This window comes from Mustela putorius, unplaced genomic scaffold, assembly GCF_011764305.1.
Source record: "Mustela putorius furo isolate JIRA1106 unplaced genomic scaffold, ASM1176430v1.1 tig00000738_pilon_pilon_pilon, whole genome shotgun sequence".
NCBI lineage: Eukaryota > Metazoa > Chordata > Mammalia > Carnivora > Mustelidae > Mustela > Mustela putorius.
Genome location: NW_025421463.1, coordinates 4,856,649 through 4,869,536, shown reverse-complemented (window position 1 = coordinate 4,869,536; position 12,888 = coordinate 4,856,649). Strand labels below are relative to the sequence as shown.

The 12,888-nt window shown below is 42.6% G+C and overlaps 1 protein-coding gene across 1 annotated transcript in view; it reads right to left on the bottom strand.

Moving 5' to 3' along the window:
* The window catches only part of MRTFA (myocardin related transcription factor A), a 195,021-nt gene extending 182,804 nt beyond the window's left edge, over positions 1–12,217 (bottom strand). Inside the window, exon 1 of the mRNA XM_004771275.3 lies at positions 12,087–12,217. The gene's annotated coding sequence lies outside the window, so the exon portion shown is untranslated. The remainder of the gene's footprint in view (positions 1–12,086) is intronic.
* Positions 12,218–12,888: the final 671 nt, after the last annotated feature.

The window sequence follows — 12,888 nt, the reverse complement described above, 5'->3', positions numbered from 1 at the left end:
AAGGTAAAGGGGAAAGAGAATCTCAAGCAGGCTCTGCACTGAGCACAAAGCCTAACGGATGGCTCCATCTCATGACACAAGATCATGACCTGAGCCAAAGCCAAGAGTTGTATGCTTAACCAACTGCACCACCATGTGCCCCAAGAAACTTAAATTTTAAATTCATTGCTAATATAAAATAGAGAAAATCTACAATTTAAAAAAATCTAGATTTCTGGCTGGTGGTTGAGTGGTAGATCATGAAACCGACTCTGGAAAACAGATCATGAAATCTGTAATCTATGTGGACAGCAGATCAAAAAAAAAAAAAAAAATCAAAACAGAAACAGGGAATTCCATTCAGGGGAAGCTAATGCAGTAATCCAAGCAAGAAATAATAGCGATTATGTGACGATCAGTTGTATGGGTCACTTGATTAAGCTACCATCTCCAGTTATTCAAACACTAAGTGTTTCTGTGAAGATATTTATAGATATTTTGCGGATGTGATTAATGTTCATAATCAGCTGACTTTAAGGACAAAAAAATAACAAATGTTGTTTGGATATGGGGAAAAGGGAACACCTGTGCAATGTTGGTGGGAGTGTAAATTTACACAACCAGGATGGAATACAGTATGAAGGAGATTCCTCAAAAAATTAGAAATAGCACTATCATATGAACTACCACTTCCGGGTATTTATCTAAAGAAAACAAAAACACTAATTCGAAAAAACCTATGCAACCTCATGTTCAATGCAAGCATCACATACAATAGCCAGAGATGAAAACAACCTAAATATCCACGAAGGGATGAACGGATAAAAAAAAGTGTGGTATACATAAACACCTTTCAGCCACAGAAAAGTGAAGAGGGTCGAAAGGTATAAATTTCCAGTTACAAAAATAAGTCATGGGGACGTAATGTCAGCATGGTGACTCTTGTTAATAATACTGTATTGCATATCTGGATGTTGCTGAGAGCAAATCTTGAAGAAAAAAATTTTATCTATAAATGGTGACAGATGTTAACTACACTTACTGTGATCATTTTGTAATATAAACAAATATCAAATCATTACAATGTATACCTGAAACTAATAATGTTATTTTTCAATTATAACTCAATTTAAGAAAGTAAGGGAAGGGGTGCCTGGGTGGCTCAGTGGGTTAAGCCTCTGCCTTAGGCTCAAGTCATGATCCCGGGGTCCTGGGATCGAGCCCCACGTCGGGCTCTCTGCTCAGCGGGGAGCCTGTTTCCCTTCCTCTCTCTCTGCCTGCCTCTCTGCCTACTTGTGATCTCTGTCAACTAAATAAAATCTTTAAAAAAAAAAAAAGTAAGGGAAAAAAAGAAGAAAACTAGAGCTGAGCCTTGAGCCCAGAAGCCAGAGCCGTGGGCCCTGGGCATGGAGTCTAAAGCCACACAGGGGGGCGCCTGGGTGGCTCAGTGGGTTAGGCCGCTGCCTTCGGCTCGGGTCATGATCTCAGGGTCCTGGGATCGAGTCCCGCATCGGGCTCTCTGCTCGGCAGGGAGCCTGCTTCCCTCTCTCTCTCTCTCTGCCTGCCTCTCCATCTACTTGTGATTTCTCTCTGTCAAATAAATAAATAAAATCTTTAAAAAAAAAAAATAAAATAAAAAATAAAGCCACACAGGATTCCTCCCAGGCTTTGAAACGTAATGAAATTTTCCCTGCCGGATCCTTGAAACTGCTTGGGACTAGTGACACACTTATTCCCTGCATTTTCTCTTTTTTTGTAATAGGAATGTCTTTACCTGTCCCACCACTGTATTTTGGGAACATATAACTTGTTTTCTAGTTTCACAGAAACTAGATTTTCCCCCAAGATGGGGAAAGGATTCTTCCCCAAGATGGATCATACCCACAGAGTCTCACATATACTTAACCTGGAGAATTTATACAATGAGATTTTGTACTTCTGAGCTGATGACATGTAGATGAGATCCTAAACTTGAGCTGATGCTACAGTGGATTAGGATTTGGAGGAATGTTGGAAAGGGATGAATGTACTTTGCATACGGGACAAATGTGAATCTTTGGGGGCCAAAGGAGAGACTGCGGGAAGACTGAAAAATGGCACCGAAACATACCCACATTTTCCCGTCCTAGACCCTGGAACTTGTGAATGTCACCTTAGATAGCAAACAAACAAACAAACAAACAAAACAAGGGCAGGGATCTTTGCAGTGATTAAATTAAGGATCTTAAAATGGGGAGATTACCCTGGCTTATCTGGGTGAGCCCTAATGCAATCATGTATCTTTATAAAAAGGAGGCAGAGAGGGGTGCCTGGGTGGCTCAGTGGGTTAAAGCCTCTGCCTGGGGCTCAGGTCATGGTCCCAGGGTCCTAGGATCCAGCCCTGCATCAGGCTCTCTGCTCAGCAGGAGCTGCTTCCCTTCCTCTCTCTGCCTGCCTCTCTGTGTACTTGTGATCTCTGTCTGTCAAACAAATAAATACAATCTTTAAAAAAAAAAAAAAAAAAAAGGAGGCAGAGAGAGATGTGACAAACACAGAGGTGAAAGAGATGCACAGCGACCTGAAGATGCTGCACTTGCAGACTGAAGTGATACTGCCACAAACCAAGGAATGCTGGCAGCCACCAGAAACCGGAAGAGGTGAGGAACTTACTCTCTCCTAAGCATCCAGAAGAAAGGCAGCTCTCCTGCTGACATCCTAATTTTGGCCCAATGAAACTGATTTCAGACATCTAGGCTTCAGAACTCTAAAAGAATAAATCTGAGCTGTTTTAAGCCATCAAGTCTGTGGTGATTTGTTATAGTAACCAGCCACGGCAAACTAATCCGATGGGTTGGACAAGGATGATTACAATGAAGGTGGTGAGAAGTGATCAGATATGGATATATTTAGCAGACAGAACTAGTAGGATTCACTGATGGAATGGAAAAGGAAGAGAAAATGATGCCAAGGTACTTGCCTGAATAACTGTAAGAGTAACCATTTTACTAAGCTAGGGACATCCCACTGGCTCACCAACATGCAAGTCAGTTGTGGCCTCACTGGAAACTGTTCTGGGAGAATTTGGGGCTGGACATCAGATTATAAAGGTTAGAAAATCCAGAGTACGAGGATCTTAGAGTATCATATTTACTTTGAATATTATTATGCTGTGGTTGTCATTCACCTGTTCATTACCTTCCCCTTTACCTAGCTCCAGTTGTTAATGGACCAAATATCAAGGAAAAAGTTGGTTAATTCTCAACTGGGCCAAAGGAATTAAGTTCAGGACACTGTCCTTTAAGGCAAGGGAGGACGGGGAGGGGGGGTCACTTCCACTCATTCAACAAGTATTTATTGAGCATCTATTATATGCTGTGCCAAGCATGATGTTAAATGCTGACAAAATAGCAATGAAGAGAGAGACATGGTCCCTGGCCTCATGAAGCTTATTAAGAAAACATTAAAAATTACACAATTATTTAGCTCTAATTGTAGCTACTGCTACAAAAGAAAAGTTCTGGATGTTATGAAAATTAACATGCACAAAATGCCTATTATGTGCTAAATGCTTTCTATGTAACTTATTTACCTCACACAACTAAACTATGAGGAAATAGATTTGGAAAGATTAATTCCCTTGCCCAAGATCACATAGCCAGCAAGCAGTAGAGCCAAATTGAAAACAGGTGCATTCAACTCCAAACTCATCCCTGCTATCTCTAAACAGTAGGAAAAATCTACTATGCTTTTTCAAAAGAAAGCGAAGTGGCCAGAAGAAATAGAAAGTCATAAAGGTAAAGTTTTGAGGATCCTTGCTCTAGAAAGAGCCTTCTAAGCTCACTTGATGAAGGTAAATTTTGGAGGGTATTCAAAAGTCCCTTAACACTCTCCAAATAGAACAAAAGGTTACACTATAATTAACTCAGTTTTATTCAGGCATCCAACAGGTTATTAAACATATTGAAAGTAAAATGTCATGAATACCACGTCCAAATTTTCATACAAATTGTTTCTGCCAGGCTCACCTTCAGAATCAGCTTCAGGTAAAAGTGAAAGGGGTTTAAAAAAAAAAAAAAAAGGTTGATCATGCTACAGAGTGACTTAGGAAAATGACTAAATAATGATTTTACTCAATGTATACAAAGATTCATGACAGATATTACACAAATGAGCCACACCATCCTATGATGTTCTACTGCATTAAAGGGAAGCTTCAAATTTATTTAATTTCAAGTCAAATCACTAATCCATGATCTTCATTGTACTCCTGGTTTCCTATCTCCACCCTTCCAGGTCTTCCCCCATCTTCTCTTGCAAAAAAAAAAAAAAAAAAAATCTGAACAGAAGGGAAATGTCAACCAGAATGTGAAGTGATCCACTGAGGGATGCCTGGGTGGCTCAGTCGGTTAAGCAGCTGCCTTTGGCTCAGGTAACAATCCCAGGGTCCTGGGATGGAGCTCTGCTTCAGGCTCCTTGCTCAGCACGGAACCTATTTCTCTCTCTCCACCTCAGCCTGCTGCTCTGTCTGCTTGTGCACACTCTTTCTCTCTCTCTCTGACAAATAAATAAATAAATAAATAATCTTTTTTTTTTAATTTAATCTTTTAAATAAGAAAAAGATTTTTTTTTTTTTTTTTTTAAAGATTTTATTTATTAATTTGACAGAGAGAAATCACAAGTAGACAGAGAGGCAGCCAGAGAGAGAGAGAGGGAAGCAGGCTCTCTGCCGAGCAGAGAGCCCGATGCGGGACTCGATCCCACGACTCCGAGATCATGACCTGAGCCGAAGGCAGCGGCTTAACCCACTGAGCCACCCAGGCGCCCCAAGATTTTTAATAAAATCTTAAAAAAAAAAAAAAGAAAAGAAAAGAAATGATCCACTGAATCTACAAAATGGGGAATTTAAAATACCATGACATCTTTGCCTCCCTTGCCACCTTAGGGCATTAACCTGGAATATTAAAGAGTGAAAAGCTCATAAATGGAAGCTTTAGTTCAGTTGATTTTCCATAAAAAATGATTATCCCAAGTAACAGAGATAAGAAAGAAAATGGTCCTTACCTTTGATTTCTAAATTGTTTTGAAAGGCAAGCCCATCAATATAAAGCAAATTTTAAAAAACTACTTTTAAGTACATCCATCATACAGAGGCACATGGCTGGCTCAGTCGGTAGAGCACGTGACTCGATCTCCGGGTTACGAGTTCGAGTCCCATGTTGGGTGTAGAACTTACTTAATGAAATATATAAGTAAATAAATAAATAAATGAAAATAATCTTACAAAAAAAAAATACATCCATCATATAACAAAATATAAAGTCGATGATAAAACCAGTTTCACCATGAAATCGTTAACACCACTCACAAACCAAAATGCAACATGGTGTGTCCTAAAATATGAGGAAAGGACAACTTTCCAAGTTCCTATAAATTTTGTGGTTGTGAAAATATGTACAAATTAACCACAATTAGGAGACTTTGGCATCACTTATGCCATTTACAGTTATAAAGATAACTGAAACACTGACAAAATATGTTTAGAATTTGGACACTATAGTATGTCCTTATTTAGTATTTATTGAGCAATTTTGGATGTGAAATCACTATTATAGCTTTCTATTTCAGGAACAGCAACAAGATACATATAAGGAATACTGCAAAGAACACTTTGAAAGCTGCAACACCTTGATTATTACCGTAAAGGATTCTCAGCATAGTAACATTTTCACAAACTATGCAAAAGAAAGTGAACAGGAACAGACATTTACTGAAGGCAAAGTTAGGCACTTCATACACATTATCATAGGGAATTAGTATCTTTTAATTCAATAACAGACCTACGGGGATGCCTGGCCGGCTCATTTGGTGGAGCATGTGACTCCTGATCTCAGGGTTGAGAATTCAAGCCCCACATAGCGCATGGAGCCTACTTTTAAAAAAAAGAGAGAGAAAGAGAGACAGAACTTGGTTCAAACCCTGATTGAAATCTTCCTAAATTAGTGAATCTCTCCAAGATTCTCTCTCCTCATCTACAAAATGGAGCTATAACTTCACAGAACTGGTGTGAAAATTAATGAGGTAGCACAAGTCCACTGTGACTCCACGATCCTTATAACTACCTCATGTTGTAAGAATCCTTAACCCCAGCTTATAGATGAAAAAAACTAGTCACAAGAAGGTTAAGTGGTGAACCTATGGTTACACAGCTGATAACTGCCAGTACCTAGTTCTGCTCATGCCCTCAAACTTGACATGTTACTTCACTAGTTATTTTACTCCCTCATACTACGGCGTTTTTAATTTTTTTCAAGTTACCCATAATTCCCACTCATAATTTTAGAGGTCAAAGACCTGTAAGTAGCCCACCTGTCTTCGAATTCAGTAACAGAGTATACATTCCACATTTCAAAATGAGCTACCCAAATTACTTGTTACCAGGACTCATATAAACAGAGAATGATTTCTAAAGGCATATGAATAAAAGTTACTAGGAAAGCAAACAAATCCGATATACCACTAAATAAAAATACGGTATCTGAAGGAAAGGCATTTTCACAATGCTCAATCTTCCAAAGATTCTACAGATCATGACTATGTGAGCCAACCTTAAACACAGGGTGAAGAAGTGCCCAGGCTCAGCTGCTAGAATGTTGTGGAGTCTCAAACCACTTAATATCTCAGCGCCTTTGTTCAACTAAACAATGAGAGTTGGACTGGAGTCCCTGAACCACAGAACTGAAGGCAACTTGGGCAATTAGCTCTACCTAAGGCACCCTGGCAGAGCACCCAACTCCTGCTTTAACACCTGCAAAAACATGGGGTTCAATGATCTTCCCTCTTCACAGAAGTGACAGACGGAGTGTTAAGTATCAGTCTCTGAGGATTCTTTTGTGACTCAGTCACAAAAGTGCTCACTCTGGTATTTTACTATGGGTCCTGGTTCCACCACTAAGCTCTTGTGAAGTTGCACCGTTAAGTATTGCTTCTGGCTAAACCCATTCTGCAGACAGAGGGCCCAGTAATTTAGAGGGACAACAAGAGAATGCAAGATACCTCTCACAGGCAACTGTGCATCTCCTGAAGTGTTGTACCTGTGGAGTTCAGCTAAATGAAATCACTGGTTCACTCAATTTGTGAAATAAAAATTATCTAAACATAAGTACTCCAATTGGAAAAACTGATGCTGAATCAGCAAATGATTACATTTAAATGATATTTTAAAAATTTAAAAAAAATTTTTTAAATGGTTATACTTAAATGATTGACATTTATTTTTTTTTTTTTTTTTTTTTTAAAGAGAAATCACAAGTAGAATACGAGCCAGAGAGAGAGAGAGAGAGGGAAGCATTCTCACAAGAGCACGATCATCTCTCTGAGATCGAACCGAAGGCAGCATCCACCCACTGAGCCACCCAGTTCTTTACAAGCCTCTGAATACGACATCATTTCACAATCACTCATCTCTGAGTCGAACCTCATCCACCCACACCCAGTTCTACACTACTGCCCAAAATGAACGATCATGGTGGTAACGATGATGCATGTGAACCTGTTCCAAGGACTCGGCAAATTTTTAACTTATTTAATCTTTATAGCAGCAGTATAAAGTAGCCACTATTATTATCCCCATTTTATAGTGAGTTACCAAGAAGATGTGGTTAAGACTGCCAGAGTCACACACCCAAGGTCACACAGCCAGCATGTGGCAGAGGTAGGGCTCCAACCCAGGAAGTCTCGCTCTAGTATTTATGCTCTTAACTGCTCCTCTATCACTCTGACAAGTTAGTGTTCTCCTCAGTATCAGAAAAATTACTCCACCTTCACACACAGATTTCAAGTGTTTGTCCTTAGTACCAAAGCTGCCCTAGACTACTTAAAACATTTCATACAGCCTCAATTCACTCCCACATATTAGCCTACCATGTTGAAGGCACACAGTGAACACCCAATAAATACCTACGAATATCTGTTAAAAGACTTAAATCTTTCCTCTCATTTTCCCAAAAGTAAGCTTTCCCTCACCTGAATCCTTCCCTCCCCTCCCTCAGCACTTTGTACCTCCCTCCACCACTTCTGGTTCTATGCTACCCACTGTGGTAGCCAGCCTCCAAGATGGCCCCTAACGATTCTCACCTCCTCTTATTCACACCCCTATGTAATCCCTTCCCACAATATGTGACCAATAGAATACTGGAGAAATGATGGTATGTGACCTCTGAAGCTAGGTCATAAAGGACAATGCACCTTGGTCTCTTGGATTACTTGCTTTGGGGGAAGCCACCTGTCAGGCCATGAGGGTATTCAAGTAGATCTATGGAGAGTCCCACATGGAGAAGAACGGAGACCTCCCACCACCAGCCTACACCAACTTGCCAACAATCTGAGTAGCCACCCTAGAAGACGATCGACTAGCCTGTCTCCCTTCAGATAACTGCAACTCCAGATGCCATATTACTGCAATCTCTTGAGAGTCTCTGAGACTGAACCATTGCTCAAGCTGCTCCCAAATTCCTGATTCACAGAAACCATGAGGAATAATAAATGTTTACTCTTATCTCAAACACTAATTTTTGGGGTAACACGTTACACAGCAATAGATAGCTAACATCTAGTCTCTAAAACTGTAAGTTCAAGAGCAGAGATTGTTTCCTTGACTCTGAAAACTCATTAAAGCCTTATCAATAAATAGTGTCTCTATTCGAACGCTGCCAATGGGCCACTCCCTTTGTTCAATATTCTTTTCTTCCAAAGGATAACCATTTATAAACTACCTATATGGTGTATGCCTGTGCCACTTCATCCGTAATCTGTCAGCCTTCCCTCTTTCCTTTCAAAGACTTTCTGAAATATAACCTCCCGACTAAAGTTTTTTCTCAGCAGATGAAAATTTCCTATGTCAACCAATTCTACCAACACGAGCATCTACATAAACACACTGCTCACTGTAAATATATATTCACATTCATCTTTTATTCAACAAATATTTACTGAGCATCTACCATGTTCCCAAAACTGCTTTTTTTTTTTTTTAAGATTTCATTTATTTATTTGTCAAAGAGAGAGAGCACAAGCAGGGGAAGCAGCAGACAGAAGAAGAAGCAGGCTCCCTGATGAGCAGAGGCCAATGCAGGACTCTATCCCAAGGACCCTGGGATCATGACCTGAGCCGAAGGCAGATGCTTAATCAACTGAGCTACACGGGCGTCCCCCAAAAATTGCTCTTTGAGCTGAGAATAAAAGAAACAAATTGCCTTTGTGGAGCTTATAGTCCACAGTGGTCTCTCTAGATATAACAATCTCTGTTAATGACTTCAAAATTCTAATTTCCCCTTTCATAAAAATTACTCAAAACCATTTTATCCCTTTCATTTTCTATTTTATTGGCCATATATCTGCACACCACTTTATACACTTAAATATTTAAGCTACTGTCTCAAGGGGAGTCCATACCTGTTTAACAGCTTTGTTAAGAGCCCCATACAGAATCTATATGTATCAATGTCTTCCATTAAATGCTTCCATGAACCACACTTTTTAGCAAACCTCAAACTTATAAAAGAAATACCATTTGATAGCTTGTATTATACAAGTTCTAGCAACTCTAAATCAAATATGAACATTTCACAGAAAGTAATTTGTAACTGATATAGTAAAATGACATATATAGAAGGAACTATCTCACCTCATTCATGTTTATTTTTACAGTGTTAAAAAGAAAAGAGCATACATACTTTTATGTCAGAAATTCAAGTCCTGGCTCCGCCACTAACCGTGTAACATTAGACAAATCATTTAACTATAATGAGCCTCAGTTTTCCTGTCCTAAAGTGGAGGTAAAATCTACTTCATAGGACTAATGAAGTGGTAACATTAAAAGCCCAGTTTAATGCCTATTACATAGTGGGCATCAAGAAACATCAGTTCCCTTCCCCTTTCCTAGGGCTTATACCTGCAGTCAGCGGATCTTTCAGGAAACCTTTCCAAGCTCAGTTACTTCTGTAACCGTAAGAAGAATGATCTTCCTCTTCTTCGTCTAATAAGTTAAGATTCGGTTCAAATGCCACCTTCTCTTTCAAGTGCAAAGGAAAAGTTCCCTTGACCTTCCCATACAGTTCTGGAGTTTATTTCGGTGTGTTACAATTATCTGTCATTTTCTGGCTTTCACACTAGACTGTGAGCGCCTATGAGCAGGGACCATATCACACTTATCCTGGAAACCTTGGCTTTTAGAAAAAACACCTGGCAAGGCACCTAGGTGGCTCAGTCAGTTAAGCATCTGCCTTGGGCTCAGATCATGATCTCATGGTCCTCGGGTGGAGCCCCATACTGGGCTTCTGCTCAGTGGAGAGTCTGCTTCTCCCTCTCCCTCTGTGATTTCTCACTCTCAAATAAAATCTTAAAAAAAAAAAAAACAAAAACAAAAACAAAAAAAAGACACGTGGCATGTTTTGGCAAGGAACAAGTTTATTTATTGAATGAATGAATGAAGTCATTTCTTAAGTGGTACCCAAAGCTAGTAGTAAGTGACCCAGTTTTATGGTTTTGCTCTTTCTGGGCTATGTCATACTTCTTTTGAATCCCTTCCTCATAGCACTCAGTAGAGAACTAAAGATGTGGAAAGTCTGCAATAAATACGTTTGGATTATGGGATACATCTTACTCGTCCATCTCACGATTTTACTCTAAATAAAAACTTAGCCAAAGAAATGTGACTTGTGAAAGCCTTTCTTTCTAAACAGGGTCTCTTCTTAAGTTAACTGGCAAAGAACTGAAGCCAACGCTAGAAGGGGCTACAGTCAGTTTTTCTTTGCGTGTGTTTTTGAAAAAAACAATAATTGGTTTGCCTCTTTCTAAAACACTTCACTTAGAAGCTATCATAAAGCCCTTTGATTCACTATCAAAATGCAAATGACCTTAGGCAAAACTTAATTTAACAACTTTCAGCCAAGTGTTCCCCACCCTGCAGTCAGGGGGCTGTGTGCCAGCTGGCTGTACCACCTCACTTCTGGGAGGTGACTGCTTTTCAACTGTAAAACTGCTTCAGTGAAATTTGTGGAGTTTTTTGAGGCCCTCTAACATAAAACATGTGAATTTCCCTTTTTAATGAAAATAATGAGTATGTTACAAGTTCTGGCTTCTTCAGGCAGAAGAGATCTTGAAAAGATCTCAAAAGCTGGCAACCTGGGGACATTTCAGACTTCTTACGGACTTCTAAGTATGTAAAAACACATGAAGCTAGGTGTAATTTCATTACTTAAGTGACATCTTTCACATTCCCGTACACACATACCTCACCCCAACTACAGCTGGTAAGTAGTCAAGTGTCCACCAAACTGCCTTTTACTTATGCTATCCACACAACAGTGAGAAAAGAGAGATCCTGACAAAGCCAAGTTGGGCTGGTGCTTAAATACAAACTGATCTACTCGTTGTTCTCAAACCACGATGACCCCATATAGTAGGTATGAGCCCATTTTCCTGAAAAAGAAACTGAAGCCCAAAACCACACAGCTAGCGAATGGCAGGTTAGAGTCTGAGCTGAACGCCCCAGCCCTAGCTACCACAGAGTATCATTGCTTCCCTGCGGTACCCGCCACGGTGGGAGGCGTAATCAAAGCGTCCTGACAGACACTTTCTTAAAGAGTCAAGTTCTCGGCCGTCAAGGTTCAAATCTGCCAGATCCCTCACACCTGGCGGCATTCAGGTTGCTGACAGAGGCATCAACAAGTCCGGGTGAGGCTCCCTTGCCTGGGAATCCTAGGACTGCACATGGATCCTGTGGGTCTGCACGGGATCCCGGGAAAAGCGCCCGACACCGGGTCCCTGCAGTCAAAACACACCCGCACGCCACGGGTGCAGGACCCTCCCCCAACCCCCGCATCCCCCCGCCGGCGCTGCCCAGTCAGGCGGCTCACAGGTGCACGGCCGCGCCCTGGGCCGCCCGCCCCGGCTGGGCGACCCCGGCCCGGAGCCGAGGGACCGGCGAAGCGAGCGGCGGCGTGCTGGGGGCCCGGCTGTGGGACCCGCGCAGCCCGACCCCGAGGGTGCGCGTCGGGGTCGCGAGGAGAAAGGATGCTCGGGGCGGGGCCGCGGTGGGGGAGGGGTCCCCTGCCCGGACTCTCACTCACCGCCTCGCGCTCCTCCCAGCCCGGGCTCCGCGGCGGTCCCCCTCCGGCTGTTACCGCGCGCCTCCCCTTCCGAGGTTCAACGCCGGGCCAGGGCGCACGGAGCTGGGGAAAGGGCTGCGCAAGCGGAGGGCTTGTGGCGAGCGGAGCCGAGGGGGTGGGGAAGATGGAACGGTCGCTCGCGCCGCCGCCTCGGACACTACAGACACGGCTGCCGCCGGCTCCTCTCAGCCACGGAAGCTGCGGCCCCTCCCACCACACCCACCTCCCACCTCCCACCCGGCCTGCTGCAAGAGTGACAGAAGCACTGACCAATCAGAGGCCTTGAGGGGGCTGGGACTGGAGCACTAAAGGGAGGGCGGGGAGGGAGAGGTGCGAACGCGGTGAGGACGGCGGCGGGACTTCCTGTGACTGACGGCGCAGCGCGGCCAATGAGCAACGAGAAGATGACCTCATCGCCAAGGGAAGTCTGAAACTGGCGGAGCTGCGGCTAGGAGGTGGGAGGAGGACGGCGACGAGCCGGAGGCGGGGCGCTGGGGCCTTAAAGAGGCCGAAACCCATTGGTCACCCTGTCGAGGGAAGGGCGGCGGACCCGGCTGGACCTCGACAAATTGCCAAGGGGTCAATGCCGCGAGCTCTCAGCTGCATTAATTCTCCTGACCCAACCCGATCTTTCTGGGGGGCTAAAGGGTCCTCGCCTGGGCCTCATAAATTGATTACTTCACTATCATGCTTCCCAAAAGGAGGCACAATAAATTCCACGTTGGCCCGGAGCCCTGAATTCCCGTTACAGCCCTCGCCCCAC